This window comes from Mus caroli, chromosome 7 (assembly GCF_900094665.2).
Source record: "Mus caroli chromosome 7, CAROLI_EIJ_v1.1, whole genome shotgun sequence".
NCBI lineage: Eukaryota > Metazoa > Chordata > Mammalia > Rodentia > Muridae > Mus > Mus caroli.
The window spans coordinates 78,197,014-78,214,737 of NC_034576.1; the positions used below are offsets into that span (position 1 = coordinate 78,197,014).

The 17,724-nt window shown below is 41.0% G+C and overlaps 1 protein-coding gene across 7 annotated transcripts in view; it reads left to right on the forward strand.

Annotated features, from left to right (window-relative positions):
* Window positions 1-5,676: 5,676 nt before the first annotated feature.
* Window positions 5,677-17,724, forward strand: part of Akap13 (A-kinase anchoring protein 13) — a 279,862-nt gene continuing 267,814 nt past the window's right edge. For all 7 annotated transcript variants that reach the window (XM_029479044.1, XM_029479045.1, XM_029479047.1 and 4 more), the window contains exon 1: window positions 5,677-5,862. The gene's annotated coding sequence lies outside the window, so the exon portion shown is untranslated. The remainder of the gene's footprint in view (window positions 5,863-17,724) is intronic.

Here is a 17,724-nt window from a genome sequence, read left to right on the forward strand (position 1 = left end):
GGGGCAGAGGGGCAGAGGGGCAGAGGGGCAGAGGGGCAGAGGGGCAGAGGGGCAGAGGGGCAGAGGCAGGCAGATCTCTGAGTTTGAGGCCAGCCTGTTTTGCAAAGTGAGTTCCAGAACAGTCAGGGATACACAGAGAAAACCAGTTTCCAAAAACCAGAAAACAAAAAACAAAAGCCCAAAAAACAACTCCCCCTTCAACAAAACAAAAATCAATCAATCAAACAAACCACCACCACCACCACCGCCGCCACCAAAATCAAAACCAGGAAAAATTTTCATTGATAACCTTTAATGTTAATGGTCTCAATTTCCCATTAAAAAGACACAATTAAACAGACAAATTAAAAAACAGGATCTAGCTCTATGTCTACATTCAAGAAACATTACTCACCATTAAGAATAGATAGCTCAGGGTAAAAGAATGTAAAAAGGTACTCAAAGAAAATGGGCCTAGGAACCAAGAAGGTATAGCCTTTTAATATCTTATAAAATAGTCTCCAAAGCAAAGCTAAGCAGAAGAGAAATAAAAAGAAACTATAGACTTGTTTAAGGAAAAATTCAAGGAGATGATATTGCAATCCTAATCATTTATGCACCAAACACAAGTGTACCCACATTCAAAAAAGAAACATTGCTACAGCTAAAACTGGATATTAACCTTACACAGTGATAGTGGATGACTTCAGTACTCTACATTTGCCAATAAACAGGTCATCCAGACAAAAACCAAGCAGAGAAATGTTGGAGTTATATAATGTCACAAATCAAATGGGCCTAGCAGACATCTGCAGAATATTTCACCCAAACACTAGTGATTATACATTTTTCTCAGGAGCTCATGGGACTTTTTCAAAAATTGGTAACATGCTAAGAAACATTATAAGTCTTAACAAATATATTTAAAAATTAAAATAACACCCTGCATCTATTTGACCACCATGGATTAAAGCTGGATATCATCAACAACAGAAATAGCCGAAATTATGCAAAGTCACAGAAATCAAACACTTCACTACAGAATGAAAAATGGGTCAAAATAGAAATCCAGTTGGAAATGTCAAATATTTTTTGAATTGAATGAAAATGAAAACACAACATACCCAAACCTATGGGACACAATGAAGGCAGTTTTAAGACGCAAGATCACTGCACGAAATACCTACTTTAACAAAATTAGAGAGTTCTCATATTTGTAATTTAGCAGCACATATGAAATCTCTAGAGGAAGGAGGAAGCAGAAGAGGAGGAGGAGGAGGAGAGGAAGAGGAAGAAGAAATAGTAATACCCCCCCCCCAAAGAATAGATGAAAAGAAAGAATCAAACCCAAGGCGTAAAGCACTGAGCTGGAAACAAAGTAATATAAAGGATCAATGAAACAAAGAGTTGGTTCATAACTTAGAGAAAATCAGTAAGATTGATTAAACCTTGGCCAAATTAATTAAAATAGAAAGAGAGAAGATCTTGGGATAACTCTATCCACGAAAGTAAAATACTTGTATAATAAAAACTTTAAGGCATTGGAAGAAATTGAAGATGATACCAGATTGAACCATCTCCCATGCTCACGGATCAGTAGGATTAGTATTGTGAAAATGGCTATTCTATCAATATCAATTCTTAATTAAAAAAATAAATGAAAAATTGTTTCACATATTCTGAGTATTTTTGTGTATCCATACAAAGTTGAATTTTTTTTTTAATTTTCAATTTCTGTGAAGAATTGAATCCAGAATCTGATAGAAGAGAAAGTAGGGCAATAGTCTTGAACTATTTGCACAGAGGAGGCATATCTGAGTGGGACACTAGTAACACAGGCAGTAAGACCAATTATTAATGAATGGGACCTCATGAAGTGAAAAACTTCTGTATGGTCAAGGATCATATAGTTTTCATAATTTTGGCAAAGCAGCAGTCTATAGAATGGGAAAAGATCTTTGCCAAGATTATCAGATTATACATCCAATAGAGAATTAGTATCTAAAATATATGAAGAAAAAAAATGAACATCAAGAAAACAAATAGTTCAGCCCAAAAGTGCAGTACAGAACTAAGCAGAGACCTCTCAAAAGGTGAAACCCAGTGGTTGAGAAACCCTTAAAGATATGTTCAAGGGCTGGAGAGATGGCTCAGTGGTTAAGAGCACCGACTGCTCTTCTGAAGGTCCTGAGTTCAAATCCCAGCAACCACATGGTGGCTCACAACCATCCCTAATGAGATCTGACGCCCTCTTCTGGTGCATCTGAAGACAGCTACAGTGTACTTAGATATAATAATAAATAAATCTAAAAAAAAAATATGTTCAACATCCTTAGCCATCAGGGAAATGCAAATCAAAACTACTTTAAGATTTCATTTTACAGCAGTCAGAATGGCCAAGATCAATAAAAGAATGCACATGCTGCTAAGGGTGCAGGGAAAGGGGAACACTTACTTATAGCTGGTGGGAATGCAAACATGTCTAGCCACTATGGAAATCAGTATGGTGGTTTCTCAGGAAGCTGGAAGTCAATCTACCTCAAGATCCACCTCTATCAATCTTGGATATATATACCCAAAGGGTTCTACGTCCTACTATAGAGATACTAGCTCATCCATGTTCATGGCCGCTCTATTCATAATAGCCTGAAACTTGGAAACAGCCTAGATGTCCACAAACTGGTGAATGGATAATGAAAATGTGATAATTTACACAGTGGAGTATTTTTCAGCGATTACAAACAATCATGGAATTCATGAGTAAATGGATAGAGCTAGAAAAAAAAAGAAACCACCCTGAGTGCAGTACCATAGATTCCCAAAGACAGATATTTTAAGTTTTGTCTCATATGTAGGGGCAATAGAATATATTGTTATGGAAAGATAATGGGGAAACTAGGAGGATTAAATTGCGATGAGAATAGGAGAGAAGTGTAAGAAGGGGACGGTGTGGAGGGACAAGTACGACTAAAGGCCTTTGAAAAGCCAACGTGGAAACCTACTGTAGAAGCTTCCTAAAATACATGAACATAGGAAAGGCATCTAAAAGGAACCACTAAATAATAGGGAGACAAGTGAACATCATATGCCACTCCGTAAAGCCTCCAGTGCCAGGAATGGGTGATATCTTGTTGCGTTGTTGGCCACAGGGGCCCTAATAGAAACCTTCAAGTATCACAGGCTGTTTCTACTCTCCATAACCTGATGGTAAAGCCCAGTTGCTGAAGATAACAGCTGCTTGTGTCATCACACATGGAAGAGTTGAGTTGGTGACTAACTAGAAGCTTCACCTTTACTGACTAGCTGCCATGCTACTGGAAGCTACTCTGCAAGGTACCAGAGTAGAAAAAGTAATCATTGATGTTATCCAGCAACAAAATTTGTGACTTAGAACAATGACCTGACGACATGACATATTAGTTGAATAGTGGCACCAGTGTTATGGGAGTAACCAACCACTTTGTGATTCCATGAAATGAAACCCAAACTTACATTGACTGCTAACGTGGCTAACTTGATAGGTCATGGGTCTAGGGGAAACCTATTATTATTCTTCTGCTAAAGGAACATAGCAATACAATGATTCTTAGTGTCATATGGCTATACTCATAAGTGCCTTGCTCAATCCACATCAGAGAAGCTTCGTGTAGTGGATGGGAATTAATATAGAGACCAACAAGTGCACAACATATAGAGTGGGACAGACATTGGAGCATTAGTCCTAGACGGGACCTTCTAACCAACCCCCTCCCCTCAAGGGTCAGGAAGGAGTGAGGAAGAGGAGGCAGAAAGATTGTAAGAGACAGAGGTGATGAATGATTACAAAGAAACATTGACTACCAGACACAATAGGACTGATATGCATATGAACTCATGCAGTGTTGGCACACAAAAGATTTGTAAAGGTTCAAGCCAGGAGTCCCAGCATCCAGAGGGAGGAAGGGGTCATGGGCTCCCAGCCTCTAAGCAAGAAGATATATGCAATCAATATGCCCTGGCAAAGGGATAATCCGTTTTCTCCAATGCACTTTCACTGGTTTTTATCAATCACACTTCAGGGCAGGCCTCATGTTCCAGAGTTATTGGCCAACACAAAATGGACTCAGTGGTATCTTTGTGGACTTTTTGTTTCATTGTGCTTTGTTTTGGCTTTCTTTTTCTTTTTGGACTCCATCCTGGATTTGATTGTTTGATTTCCACTTTTGTGTTTCTTACTTTTTGCTTTTGTTTTATGAAGGAAGGAGAAAAAAAAACCATGAAGTTGGATGAGTAGGGAGGTGGGGAGGATCTGAGAGGAACTGGAGAGTGGGAAAACATGATCAAAACATGTTATATGAAACATTTTTTTCAATTAAAATAATTTTAAAAAGGGAAAGTGGCATTTAACAACAGAAATGCCTGGTACAATCACGGGGCACTCATAATACTTCCTGTTAAATATGTTGATGATGGTAGTGACCTTGTCTGGATTAAAACTTCCCAAATGACAGTGACTTTCATTCTTGCAGTTTTTGGCAGGTCCATATCTTGTATTACTATTTAAAAAAAAAACTGACTTTGAAATTATATGAAGTTAGTCTTTTCATATAATTCTTTGAACATTTTCTTCATTCATATAATATACTTTGGTCACATTCTCCCAACTCATCCCTCTCAACTTCTTATTCTCCTTCTGCTCTTTAAAAAACTTAGAATCCACTGTGTTCAACTTGTACTGTCCATAGCTGTGTGGGTGCTAGGTCATCTACTGGGGCATGGTTGGCCAGAGGGAGTCCAATACTTAAAGGAAATTGTCCCCCAATGGGGTATTTATCTTAGGGGTATAGCCACATATTTTCATATTAATATGTTTTTGGTCACCTAAATAAAAATGCAAGGCCAGTACCTGCAGAGATTCCATTCTGTTCCTTCCCAGCCAATACCCTTCTCCTCCGAGGAAACCACCTTTCTTACTTCAACCACAATAAAAATTAAACTGCACAGAAAACCTCACATTTCTTGCTTAATATTCATAATCCCCTGCTTTTTTTCCCCCCAACTTTCTATTGACCGAAAAAATAACATGTCAAAATAGTTTGGCATTATAGGCATGTTTTCCCTTAATAACACATTACAATATGTAACTATCAAAAAGAAGTTTTTTTGTACCAATTAATGTAATATCTTGGGTCACCATTGGAACATGTCCATACTTTGTTTCTCCGAAGCAACTAGATGTTTTCTGAAGTCCATGGCAACTCAAAGGCAATGATTTTGTGGTGATCGAATAGCTCAGTCACTGCGACAATCTTCACCCATCCAACATACTTGAGTACTTTGTGCCGCTCCACCTTGGACTCTTAAGAAGACTCCATTGAGTCTTAGCGTCAACGTGTGGTAAGTACTCCGACTTAGGTAAGCATCAGGCGCACAGAGGAAGGGTGGCTTCCGGCGATGGGGCGGATAGGAGAAGGTGGGTGGGCATTTCCCCAGCAGCTGCTGCCAGCCACCCGACTTTGATCACTTTGCCGCCTGGCAGCAGTGGCGGTCAACCTCATCGTTCCTTAGCAACCAGAGCCAACTGCCAAGAAGCCTTCCTATTGGGCTCACAGAATATGATGGGCAGTCTAGTTGTCCAATAGAAACTTTTAGGTTTGGCTTGTTGCACCGCCCACCTCGGGCCGCAGGCGGCGCATGCGCGGGTGGGCAGGTCTGTGTGCAGGGCGGTCGCGGAGCCGGAGCTGCTGCTGCTAAGCTCTTGGGCTCGGTTGAGACCGCCGTGCTTGCTCCTTGCTCCAGCCGTCACCGCCGCCGCCGAGGGAGCGGCCGCCTATTGTCCTTCTCCGCGGCCAAGGCGCGGAGCTGCTCCGGCTCGGCCCGCGGGGGAGCCCGGGGAGCCGCACGGTGAGAGCGCAACTTAGTTGAGGGAGTTGAGGGAAGTTTGGGCGTCTGAGGAGGGGGCGCGCGCGCAGCCGCCCCTCCCCCTTCGGCTGCTCGGGGCCGCGCGCGCGAGCTGCGGGACGCGGGGGCGCGCGGGCGCGACGCGGGTGGCGGACCCTTCTTAGCATCCGCAGCCAGGGGTGGATAGCGCGGCCGCCGATCCCGGCCTCCTCGGACCCACGTTCCCCTGCTGCCTGCTTCTGTGGCGCTGACTGCGGCTCTCCTCTAAGGGACGGCTGCTCGGTGGGGCGCGCCGCTCGAACAGAGAGTGCGGCCCCGAGAACGAGCAGCTCCCCGGGGCAGTCAAGCCGGGTAAACACTGCGCGCCCCGGCCACCTTTGGGGGCTTTCTCCCGAGATGGGGAGGGGGGCGCGGTGGGCGCCCCGGGAACGGTGGGCTCATTCGACTCCTCTGCCCCCGAGCTCTAGTGCAAGCACTTTGAGAACTAGCGAATCGCTGCTTTTCGTAAATAAGGCTCGCTGACACTTAACTGGGGTGCGAGACGCACCCTCAGTTTATTTCTCGCTAAGGAAGTGTCTGTCTTTCGGTTGAAAATATTGGCTCACTTTAAGTGTCTAGACTCTACTGTGAACTCAGGAGTTCACAATGAAAATGGATTGAGCAATCTCTGAGTGTTTCACTCTTTGCTTTTCCACTTCATAATGAAGTTATTTTGAGAGTTCATTGCGTTGAGCAGATTTACAAAAGGATGTGCCTTTTTTGTCTGTCTGTCTGATTTTTTGTTACTACCCTCATGATTTCCAGAAGTCATTCATTTTTCCCCCCTAAACTTTTGGATTGCCCGGGTCAGGAGAAGCGCTCCAGTTCTTGAAAGTGCATTCATTGTCTGTAAAGAAGCTCCTATCAGTCGAGATGACTCTGAGATAAACCAGTGTGTCACTTTGTACACCTTCATCTCTTGGGGACTTACAACTGCTTTAAGTAGTTGCCTTCCCAAGTTTTCGGTGGAATCATTCCACTGCATTTCGTTGACTAGACTTGCGCTATGATGGTAATTCAGTTTTAGCTCCCGAGAGAGGACCCCCACCCCCCACCCCCGTCAGTCACTTCATGTTAATTTTAGTTGTATTTCTTTGACATTTGTTAAACTTAAATTTTTCTTTGAAGGCTACTGCTCATGGCATTTTGCTTTGTTTTCTATGTGAATAACATGGACAAGTGGTGTGTGGGGTTTTCTGTTTTGTTTTTGGCTTTTCTTTATATGAAACCCAGCTTCGTTTACCTGATGAAACCAAGGAAAACTATTCTGAAGGCACAGGGATTCAGGACTCACAATCTTTGTGCTTAATTTCCCTTTCTGGAGTGGGTGTGGTGAGCAAAGGAGGTGGACAGAAGTTGGGAGTTATTGGTTAGTTACATAATATAAACAAATACTGCAAAATCAGGTGGCCAGGACACCAGTTGTCTTCCTTCTCTGGACTGTGATAACATGCTACACATACTTTTGTTCTAGGGTATTTGCTTCACTAAATGGGAACTATGTGTCTTATAAATGGTCTTTCCTAGTCTTTTTACTCCTTAAGGACTGTGATGGGTGGTATTTTGCTATGCTCTGGTTTTTTTTTTTTTTTTTTTTTTTTTTTTTAATTTCTCCACACAGTTGGCGTTTAGATTTTGTTTGATTTAGGTGAAGCGATTTTCACTGGCTACTGATAGTGTACACAGGAGAAACCCATGAACTCTGGGGCCTTGGACAAAATGGTAATTAGCTTGCACATCTGTGGTGAGGTTGACTTTACTTTTAGACTTTGTTAATTCTCTCTTGAGATAGGGTCTCACTGTGTAGCTCAGGCTGGTCTTAAACTTCCAGAGATCTGTCTGCCGGCATGCTGGAATTAAGAGCCTAGCACCCCCTCCCCCCTCCCTCTCTCTCTCTCTCTCTCTCTCTCTCTCTCTCTCTCTCTCTCTCTCTCTGTGTGTGTCTGTGTGTGTGTGTGTGTGTGTAGGGTTTGCCTTGTAGTGTATGTTGGCTTTGAGCTCAAGGTTTCCTTAGGGCTAGATAACATGTGTTTATCACTTTTCCCAGCTTTAAAAACTCTTTTTTGTTGATTTGTTCTAGAAAATAACTGGGATTTAAAGAGTACACTGTGGATTTCAAAAAAAAAAAAAAAATTGCAATTTTGAAATGCATCCCTCACACTCTCCCTGTTTGAGACTCTTAAGCTACTGAACAGATTCATTCATGGCTCTTCCCAGTCCTTCATTGTGAAATCAGTAGGGAGCATAGTTTAGAAGAAATTCCCTGTTTTGGAGTTATGTAAATCTGAGTTCAGATCCTCAGCTTTCCTTCCACGGTTTTGAAGCCTTGAGCACTGCACTTAACTCTGGAGCTTGCTTCTTTCCTTGTAAGGGGTAGTAACATTACATGTTCTTAGGAATGCATGAAATGGTCTAGGAGACTTAGTGCACTGTCCAATATTCTGCTTCCTGGTGGCTACAAAGATAACTGTGGTACGGTTTTACATGGCTTTTAAAAAGTGTTTTTAAAGTGAGGGTTCTGAACAGAAGGTGGGTCAGTGGGTAAAGGTACTTGCCACCAAGCCTGATGACCCACGTTCAGGTCCCACAGCCCCATGTAGTAGAGGGAGAGAACCAACTCCTGAAACTTGTCCTCTGACCTCCACATTCACACTTGTGAATTAACTTCCACCCTAAAGACAAATAAATGTAAAAGATGTCCTCTGAACAGAAGGATGAGAGAGGCTATATCGTTTTGTCACCTGTTAGCTTTCTTTTGAGTGGGATCCCAGGTGCCTACAGCTGTATAGTGTGAGAAGTGACAAGAGAGAGATTGTTTCCAGTACTAGCAAGAGTCCGTCTTAGTGTTTGAGACACTATGAAAATGATTGCCCTTATGAAGGAATGCATTTACCTGGGGCTTGCATACAGTTTCAGAGATTGAGTCCATTGCCATCATGGAAGGGAGCATGGCAGCACGTAGGCAGAAATGGTGCTGGAGAGATAGCTGAAAGTTCTACATCTGGATCCTCAGGCAACAGAAAGAGAGAGAGCGAGCATCTCGGTCTGGCTTATGCTTCTGAAACCTCAGAGCCTACCCCCAGTGACATAATTCCTCCAATAAGACCATACCTTTCCTCAAAAAGCCACACCCCCTGACCGGCCATATAGCCCCATTGCCTAATAAGGCCACACCCCCTAACCTTTCAGATAGTGCCACTGCCTGAGGAGCAAGCATTCACATCGATGAACCTATGAGGGCATTCTCATTCAGACCACCATAGTGTCTTGAGTTATAGTCAGTTCCCTTTGTTTTACTCGGTCTTGAAAATAATATTTGTGGCTCTATGACATTTCTCAGGTTTGCTCAAGATAGAACTGGATGGAGTGTTAGCAGAATACATAGTTCAGAGACTTAAGTACACCACTCAGTTGCTTTTTCAAGTGCCACTATTTACAGAGAGGAGCAGTGGTTAAAGTCAGTTGTACCAACTTAGTTCAGAATGTTTAAAGTGCCAGACAGAGTAGCTGAGTTTTAGAACTGTTTACCTGATCAAACCTGAGACTGTAGGGATAAACATCCCTGACCAAGCCACCTGATGCTTGCTTGTCTTAAAGTTAGTCCTGAGCTATAGTTAATACTGATAAGGATGAATATCCACATGGAAGTGATTGTCCCTGTGTTGTGTGGCCTGCCTACCTTACTGTTTTGGGGGAAGAGAGAAGGAAGCTGTTTGTAGGAAGAAGTTTATTTCATGCCCATGTCGTACATTTACAGTTTTCTAGTCACCTTGGTGTTGATACGGTCATCATAATAAGATCAAACCCATTTTTATCAGTCTTTGCTAAGAGGTTGGACTTACAGATTCAGTACTGAAATACTGTGCTTGTCTGAATTCTGTGTTGGGTAATGGGGTGCTTTTTTTTTTTCTTTTTTCTTTTCAGAACCTTATCTTGGTATGTTTGCATGGTGTGATAGTGAGTGAAAGAAAGTGGAGAGCGGGAGGTGTTTGCTCTTTATGCCACTGGGTAGGCGTCTTGTAATAATTTTTATTTTCTCATCATAAGCCCACTCTTGATCATAGAGTTGGTCCCCACCACCCAAAATAATGAAATATTCTTGAAAGGTTAATTAATTCCTGTGGCACACTTTTGTTCTTTTTAACTTGAGATGCCAATGCCCGTAAAAACCCCTAGAGTTAAAGATTTAGTTTTGTAGAACCCAAGGATGGTTCTTTCATGTTGATCTCTGCTAAAAGCACATGGTATACAGACAGCTGCATCCACACACTGCCACTTACCGGCAGTCTGATCTTGAGCAAGCCATTTTATCTTTCTCAGTATCCTTGCTTATTACAGCCCCCATCCCCCCCAGTATTATCCTGTCAGCTAAATGCTACTGTTGTGAGAAACACAGGCCAGAAAGCACCATACCGTGTGTGGTGCTACATTTTCAATGATTAGCTCCTGGTATGGATAAAATGTAAATCCCAACCCCAAAGGGCAAACTTGCCACTAGCTTCTCTGTCATTCCCCCAGAGAAGCCAGCTAAAATGTTTTAATATGTCTTACCCTCCTTCTTGCCTGGGAAAGCTGACCTGTTTTCATGTTCTATCTGGTTTTTCTCACATTTCCTTTTACCAAATATTTATCAGGGAATATTGGTTAAACTAGCTTTTGATTCAGCATGCTTGTTGTTAGATGCAAATTACTGTCTACTCAGCAACTGACCTGGGCTGCCAGGGCTTGATGTCGGGTGAGTCCACGGTAAACAGCGAACAAAGAATATCAGGACGTTGGAATTATACTACAGAGGAGGTCAGTGGAGCTGCGGTTGTTTACCCTCACCTTCATACTACACTTTAGTATTTGTTTACTTAGTTTTCTGTTCTAGATGCACTTTATTTTACCTTCATTCATTATTTATTTCTCAGCAGCCCCTCGGGGAGAAAACAAGCCAACACGAAATCTTGAGAATGAAATTATTAACCCATTTTTAGGATAAGAAAAGGCTTCTGAAGTTACTTGACAGTGGCCATGTTGCTAGCTAATAGGCCTTTATGCTATTATTATTGATGGATTAGTATGATTATTGATTACTATGGCACAGAAGTCAGACTTTTCCATATCATTGATATTCTCATATGAAAATTTCAAGTACATTTTAAAACAAATCAAGTTTGTCAAGGTTATTATAGAATGTAATAAAACACACCCATTTTAAGGACAGAGTTTAGAGAGTTTATGACAAAGTATCCTTGCCTGTAACTCAGCAGAGTCAAAACAGAACATTACTACCAAGGTAATATGCCTGCCACCTTTTGGACCAGTCTCTTCAATGCTCATCTCCTGCCCACTTTATCATAGGCAACTCCTAGGGTATTATGTTTTTGGCACTGTGTGTCCTCTTAGCTGGCCTACTGCCTGTTTTTGTAAATAAGGTTTTCATGAGCTGCAACCACACCCATCTTGTCTCTGTCTGCTTTGGAGCTCTAGTTGAAGCTTAGAGTGGTTAGTGAATATAGAGACTTCCACATAGGTAGTTGGCTTGGCCTTGATAATACCTAATTGATAATACCTAACAAAATCCAGTTATTCACATCTAATTTAAACAATACTACATCTTTCAACATATATTTTATTTCAACTAGCATTCATTTGAAAAAAATTATTGAGGGGCTGGGCAATGGCTCCTTGGTAAAGTGCTTAATGTGGTAAGCTTGAGTACCAGGTGTGACACACTGTGTGTCTGTAATCTGAAGGTTGGGAGGTGGAGGATCCCCAAGGCTTCCTAGCCAGCTAGTCTAGCCAGTCTGTGAGTTCCAGGTTCACCAAGTGACTCCACCTCAAGAATAAGGTAGAGAGTAAGACTGCCCACTTCCACCTGACCTCCATATTTACTTGTGCCAGCAGGAGGGTCTACATATAGGTGTGCACACCACACAGAGATTCAAGCTAGGCAAAAGCAAGTTTCACTCAGTACATTGTTGCTATGTCTTCAGTCTCCCATGGGTCTCATTCATACACTTACTCAGATTCACTGGCTTCAGTGCATAATGTCTTCTAAATGTTGACAAATGCGTATATTCATCTAACCACTGCTTGAATTAGAATAGTACCTTTGTCCTTCCAGATTCATCCAAATCCTTTTGTAGTTAATTTGGTTTTTCACTCCTTGATTTTCAGAACCCATTAATCTGTTTTCTGTCTTCATGAGTTTTGTTCATTTGCTTGTTTGTTTCATTGTTGTTGTTGATGATGATCCCTTTAAAGATCATTTAGGACTAGGAATGTAGGTCAATTGTGTGCCTAGGCTGTACAAAAACCTAGGTTTGATCCCTAGTAACAGGTAACTTGGAATATGGTGATGAATGCCTATAATCCCTGTATTTGGAGTAGGATGGGGTGGAGGCAAGAAGATCATAAATTTGAAGTCATTTCTTCCTATATAGGGAGTTCAAGGCCAGCCTGGACTAAATGAGACTGTCTCAAGCCATGGTGTGTGTGTATGTGTATGGGTGTTGGGAGGTGTCATAAAAGTGGAATTATATAGAATGTAACTTATGTAGCAGTTTGGCCTGGAACTCTGTAGCTGAGGATGGCTTTGAGTTTCTGGTCCTCCTGCCTCTGCCTCCTGAGTGCTGGGAATACAGCTGTGTGCCACTGCATTGTCATTGTGTGATGCTGAAGATTGAACTGGGGCTGTCCTATATTCTACCACCTAAGCTATATTACTTTACTTTTTTAAAATTAAAGAGTGTTAAAGACCAAACCTCAGACCAGAAAACTTAGGGAAGCACTCTACTGAGCTGTATGCTCCAGGAACTACAGTTTTGTTTTTTAAAGCAATGGTATCCACTCTAGGGCCTTTTGCATGGAAGACAAAGGCTCTGCCTTGAACTATCTATATAGCTCTACACAACAGCTATGACACATTTTACTTCTGGATTGACATTGGATTGAGTCTGTAAATACTTAGGAGGTAACTGTCATCTTTGTAATATTGAGCCACAAACATGACACATCTGCTTATCTAGGTCTTTTGTGTATTATTGGTGGTGTACTTTTCAGCATTCAAATCCTGTGTGTTTTGTAAGCTTTATTTATACAGCCCATGGTTTCCATATAGGTGGTTTCGGGATCCATGAGTACAGTTGCTAGTCTCAGTAAACAAGATGAGTATAGTACAATAAGACATTTTTGAGAGAAAAAAACCATGTGTTCTGGTTAGTTGTTTTTTGTTTGTTTGTTTGTTTGTAAGAGTTTCCCAAGTATGACTGGTTTTAGCAGCATGGAAGCTGCAGTATTTAGAAGGCCATGCACTTTGTAGCAGAATCAGTTCAGGAAGAGGCCTGGAGAGGTTGTTGATGAAGATTCAGCCTTAGCTAGAGTGAAGACCCGCCCCCCGCCCCCCCCCTCCCCCCAAGGACAGTAACAGACATGGAGTGGAGCTGGTCTGAGCTTCTGAGACAAAATGTGTTTCTCAATGGCAGAACCCAAGAAGTAGAGCTGCCTGAGCCTCGGAGCCCAGATCAGGGTCCTGGGCGTTAGACACTGAGCTAGTTACACTGTTGGAATTTGGTGTTGTTAAGCATGGTAAATGTGCCCTGGTTCTTCCATTTTGGAATAAGAAAGTATATAACTTAAGTTTTTACTCTACAGGACTCCACAATTGAGAAAGTTTTGAATTGTAAGAAGACTGTGGAACTTATGTACTGTTTTATATATTGTAAAAATAATGAAAACTTGAGATGAGCTATTGAGTTGTTTTTGAATCTGAAATATATCAACCTCAACTTTGGTTTTGAGAAGTATTCTTTGTTCTAGCGGATGGCTGTGCAAAAGGTGGTGGATGTTTGAGAGAGTGTTTGTAAATCCGACATTTTCTATTATCTATGAATCACTTAGAAAACCTCAGAATGACTTGAGTGTTATGTATATCTAAGCACATGTCCTTGGCCTAGCCATTCAGTCTTGTCTAAAGTAGGTGGTTTTCTGAAGTGGGCTGTTGCTATGCAATGCCTGCATGGAAGTGATTTGTTACTTCTGACAAACTGAAGAAGATTTTAAAAATTCTCCTTAGGTTCCCTCAACAGAACATCTAGGCTCTGAATACAGAGACACTCTCCTCTTTGAGGGACTTAGGAAAACACTGTAGCCACAAGAGTTGAGAAACAGTGTAAATGTTTATTTGGTCACATGAGTGTAAATGTTTATTTGGTCACATGAAGTTGTGGGCCTGGCTAAGATACTTTCTCTTTTTGAGGATTAAAGGAATGCATAGGTCAGTGGGTAGGAATGGCCAAAACTTGTCTAGGCTTTCCTTCCAAAATGGTTCTGCATATATCCTTAGAGCATAGGTCAATCTGGAGTAATCTTTCAAGGGCATTTCCCAGTGTTTTTTAAGCAGGTCAGTAAAGGGAAGAAAGAATTTGTATGTCTCTTTATGTAAATAAACTATGACTTTTATCTTGGATTTTTGATATACTCTAGTTTTATTGTATATGCTGTAAGTCATATTTTTTTTTACCCTGATATAATTATATCCAAAGTAGTCAGCTTAAAATTCCAACTTGTTCTTGTTATAAGAAATCCTTGTGGTCTGCTCTTAAAAGTTTTCCTGGAATTCTTAAAAACATGCTAGGCTTTCATGTCTGTGCCTGGAAAGTAGCAAGAGCTTGCCAGTGGTTCCTTTCCCATGTGCAGTGACCGTTGTGGATGGGAGCCAATAATTAACGTTCACACGCTTGTTCACATCTTCAAAGTGTTTTACAAACATTTAATTAGTTCACGCTTAACTTATGTACTAGAAGTTGGAAAACCAGTTTTTAAGGTTCATTTTAGCAGTGAACTTTAAAAGTTTTAGAAGTTTTTAAGATTCATTTTAGAAGTGTTGGGGGGTAAAGGAGAAAACTACAGGTGGAGTTAGCTTCCCTTGCTCCCCTAGCCTTTGGTCCAACATGACTTTGGGGGTGTATAGCTTTGGGTTGATGCAAGAGTGGAGTTATATGGACTGGGAAAAAGAACATTGGGTAGAATGCTTGGGAAAAGTCATAGATAATTCACTCAACTTTTTCCTTTATGTAGGTCCATATGTGAGGATTGGCCTAATTCATTCCTGTGAGCATTCTCAAGAGTAGATTGTGACTGGAGCAGACTCTGGAAAATTAGAATACATGCTAATACATGCTTATTTGGGGAGGGATCATCTTTGCTAGTTTCCTCACTACTGGTTTCCTACTACTAACTTGCTTTTGATTCTCTTCTCGACCCCAGTAATAGGCCAGGTTGTACAGTGGAAGGAGACACTGTTTTCAGGTGTGCTGTGTTCCTTTCACATTAGCTGTGTGACTTGGCCTGGCCAGAGCAAAAGTTTCTGCTCTTTGTTACTTTGTTACTATTCTGTTACTTTGTTCTCTGAAATTGCTTATTTGATTTAGTTTAATGGTTTTGAGACAAGCTTTCACTTTGTAGCTTGCCTGAAGCTCATTTATATAGCCTAGTCTGCCCTGGAACTTCATTGTAGTTCTTTTAAGCTTTAAGAGTACTGAATTGGTTTTTAGGTGTAAGCTGCCACACCCAGTTGTGAAATTGTATTTGTCAATGACTCAGGTTTTAATAGTGAAAAAAAAAAAAACAAACTTAAATTGTTTTTCTGTATAAGACTGACTCTATCAGATTGCATTTCCTTGGTTGGCAAGTGAGACCCAGGATAACACTTCCCTTTGATTCCCTGGAGAATCTGTGTTGTTCCCCTGTCTTCTGAAGGACTCAGTTTCTTAGGAGTTCTGTGTTCATGAGGATACCAAGGTCTGCTCATTTTGCTAAGTTATATAGTAGGTCCTCTTTTAATAAGTTCACTTGTTTTCTTCTAATTTTGTTTATAGCACTTGATTGTATGTTTGCTCATGGCTAAGAGGTTCTGTTTGAGGGCTTAGATGTCAGGGCTCTGCTTTATAGTCATGATCATCTGGGATAGATGAATATGGTAGACTTACGACAAACACAAGCTTGCCTTTATTTTAGGTTAGAAATAAATACAAGTGTATCAGGATCTTATCTTGTAATAGGAAGAAAATGTTTCAAAGAGAAATTGCCTCTGAAATCTACTTCTAAGCACGTGATTTTCTTTTTGCAAGTGTGCCATCATACTTTCGTGACTCACTTTTTGTTTTAGTCCTAAAGAGGTGGCCAGAGGAGAATATAGAACTTTGGTTTTTAGACAAGAAATGTACAAAGAATAATTCATACTGTTGAGGATTAATTTAAGTTTTGGTGACTTCCTACCTTGTTTGGAATAGATAACTTTAACTGTTAATATATTGTACTTAAAGGCATTTCCTTTTTCTCATATAGTGCAGTAAATACTGTATCTAATTTTCTAAGGCAGAACATCCTGGTCATAATTGTTTATAGCCTCAGCTTTCAGAGGAAATTGGATCTTTGTATAGATAATCTTGCCAGGGAAACTTTAGTACCTGACTGTAGGAAGAAGAAAAATTCTGAGAGCTTGGCATGTATATTTAATTAAAATTTTATCATGAATATGGATTTGTTCTTCATGGTACTAGATAAGCGTAGCCCCAGGGCCAGGAAGATACCTCAACTGCTAAAAATGCATGCTGTGCAGATTTCTTCTGAGGTCAGATTCCTGGAACACATTTTATAGCTCAGTCTATAGTTCTCGGTATCTGTAATCGTAGTGATTGACTCTCCAGGCGGATGGGAGAGCCTCCTGTCCACCACCTCTATGCCATTGATCAGGATAGCTGATACAGTTTGGATCTTACCTCAGACAAGTTGTCTATCAGTTACTACTCTTTACGTTTATGTTCTATTTTCTTTGTGTGATATGTGAGCACACATGCATATCTGTGTGTGTGTGTGTAGGTCAGAGGATAATTTGTTGGAGTCTGTTTTCTCTACCATATGGGCCCCAGGGATTAAGATTTAATGCTAAACACCTCAACATGCTTGAACAACATGGCTAGCCCTCATTCTTAATAATTATTTTTATTTTTTATTTAATCTTCTGTCTGTCTGTCTGTCTAACAAGTCATTGTCTAACAAGGTCAAGACAACTTGAGGGAGTCAGGTTTCTTTCCTAGGTATGCTGTAGCAAACTCAGGTTGTCAGGTGTGGTGGCAGTCACTTTTACCCGCTGAACCTCCTTGCCAGCCCAGATTTTACTATTATTTTTTTAATTTTATTTGAACATTTTAAAAGATTTTATTTCGTGTGCATGAGTGTTTTGCCTGCATGCATATATGCACTCCACGTATGTATAAATGCTACACAGAAGAAGGCATCAGATTCACCGGAACTGAAGTTACAGATGATTGTAAGCCACCATGTAGGTGCAGGGGACTGAACCCTGGGTCTCTGCAAGAGCAGTGAGTACTCTTAACCCTTGAGCCAATCTCTCCACAACCAAAATAACAAAGTGGAGCTTTGTAACCAGGCATGTTGAGTCCTTTGTTATGAGTCAGTGACTCACCGGATAGGCTTAACTGACCTGGAACTGACTGTGTAGCCCATGTTGGCCTTAAACTCAGAGATTTGAACACCCCTGTCTCCTAGGTGCGGTGATTAAAGCGTGCACTCTTATACTTGGCGGTTTTTAAAATTTACTTATTTGCTAATTTATTTTGAGAGAGAGAGAGTCTTACTAAATAGCCCATCCTGGCCTGGAACTCACTATATAGACCATTCTGGCTTCAGACTTATAGAGATCCACGTGCCTCTGCCTACTCCTTGCTGAGATTAAAGGCATGCCCCACTATTGCCCAACAATTTTATTAATTTTCAATAGTGAATTTAAATAGTATCTCATATTAGTACATAGTA